The sequence below is a fragment of the Vigna radiata genome, chromosome 1, assembly GCF_000741045.1.
Source record: "Vigna radiata var. radiata cultivar VC1973A chromosome 1, Vradiata_ver6, whole genome shotgun sequence".
NCBI classification, from domain to species: domain Eukaryota; kingdom Viridiplantae; phylum Streptophyta; class Magnoliopsida; order Fabales; family Fabaceae; genus Vigna; species Vigna radiata.
This window is the reverse complement of record NC_028351.1, coordinates 2,869,230-2,871,591: the sequence shown is the minus strand read 5'-3', so window position 1 is coordinate 2,871,591 and position 2,362 is coordinate 2,869,230.

Here is a 2,362-nt window from a genome sequence, read left to right as displayed (position 1 = left end):
AATATGTATGAATGTGTAATTCTATTTCCTCTGTAATGTATAGAAAAGGAAATACAAGTATCACTATCTTTCCCCCTAGGAAGCCTCCCTTCCTCCACTGGCCAAGAGGTCCAGTCTCAATACCCAAAATAATATCTGATACCCTCTCTCCCTAATCTGTTTGTTATTTATATTCCCTCTCTCTCTTCTAACAACTTAACCACCTTCTCCCGCTACTTATTTCATCCCTTTTTTACCCCTTCTCATGTAAACCTTTAATTGCCTAACAGAAACTGGGGACTGTGATGGAAAACTGGCATGCAATGGACTCATAGGCACTCCCCCAGCAACACTGGTTGAAGTTTCACTTCAAGGAGGAAAGCCAAATTACTATGATGTTAGCCTTGTTGATGGCTACAACATCCCTGTGTCTGTCACTCCCAAGATCACAAACCCCAAATGCCTCATTCAAGGGTGCCCGAAGGATCTCAAAGCCTTGTGCCCATCTGAACTTGAGGTGCTGAATTCCAAGGGAGAAGTTGTGGGATGCAAAAGTGCTTGTTTGGCCTTTGATGATGACAGGTTTTGTTGTAGGAATGAATATGGGAGTCCAGGGAAGTGCAAGCCTAGTGTGTACTCAAAGATATTTAAGGATGCTTGTCCTAACTATTTTAGCTATGCTTTTGACTCACCTACCCCATTGGTGAGTTGTGCATCCTCAGAGTATGTGATAACATTTTGTCCTTATGGATGGGGAGGTGCTGGTGAACTCAAATCTGAGTAGGAAGTGTTTACACCTCTGTTGTTTGAATTAAGGTTGGTTCTGGAATCAAATGATTTGATTCTATTTGATATTTGTTGCAATAAAAGTTGTGTATTGGTTATTGCATGTTATTATACCTGAAAAATACTAAGTGATGCACAGTTTTTAATTCACTACCATTACTTAATTCTAACTGTTTGATATATTTGTTTATCATATATTCTCAAAATAAATGTTTTAATTTTAACCAAATATCGTTTCTCACATTTTTTTAATCGACAGAAGTGGTTTATATTTAAAAGTATAAGAAATATCTCAGCCTATATAGTTTGGCAAAATAAAGTTTATTTTAATCATTCATAGTAAGAGAGAAAAACCTTTCTTTTTAGCTATTATTACTGTAGGAAATAATATATATGTTTTGTTAAAATATTGTAAAAAATCTGTCAAAATATATTTTTTCCATAATAATAATAATAGTGGTAAGAAGAACTTTTTAGTAGATTCAAATATTCAAAGTAGATGAACAATAGTAACCATAAACTGTATTTCTCTCTATTAAGACATTTATTTATAAATTTTACACTTTAAACCAACAAAAAAAAACAACTTTTTAAATCTATAACAAAAACAATAATCAAAAGTACCAAAATTTACTAAAAAAAAGTTAAACACAATATACAACTTGATATGTGGTTAAATATGGTGCTAACATTTGACAACGTGTGTTTATGACACATGACTCTCTCTCTCTCTCATCAAATATAAACTATAATATAATAAAATTATCAATTCACCTAGCTTATAATTTAACACCTATTAATTTATTAGGTTTTCTTATCATTTCAAATCCCAACAATCATTTCATTTATTAAAATATGCATGTCACCTTACTTATTATTATTACAATTTCTATTATTATTATTATTTTATAATAATATTAATACATAATAGTAATATATAATAATAAAACTTGATTATGACTATTGAATATTAAAAAACCTCTTTTATCAATTATTAGATTTTATCAATTATTAGATTTATGAATGAGTTTAATGACAATTGAAGACAAGTATTTTTTTCATTTGTTTAAGTTTATCATGATAAGAGCACCAGGGTTGATAGGATTAATCACTGCATTTCTAAGGTATTATTTACTTTGTAAATTGGAATTCCATTCAAGTTTTGTCTTTAAAAGAGAAAGAAGTATTTAAACTGTCTTAGACTTCGACTTCTAAATGATATGAAACTATTAGGTGTGGTAGGAACATAGGTCCCCTAGTCGAGGTATAAGGAGAATGACTATTCATTTTTAATGGAGGGCTTAAATTATCAATAGTTCATTTAAGAACCTCATTAGTCGAGTGACATCGTTACGGTCAATCATCATACATCTGAGGTATTATTCGCTTTGGAGCGTGAAACTTTGTCACAATTTTATCTTTAAAAGGCGTCTTAAAGGGTGGAAGGAGAAAGGATATTTAAATTGTCTTAGACATCAACTCTTGAGCGATGTGAGACTATTGGGTATGATAGGAACATAAGGCCTCCAATATTGAAATTTTGATTTGGCATACATGATGGTGTTTGATCTCTTGGTCAAACATTGGTCGACTTTAC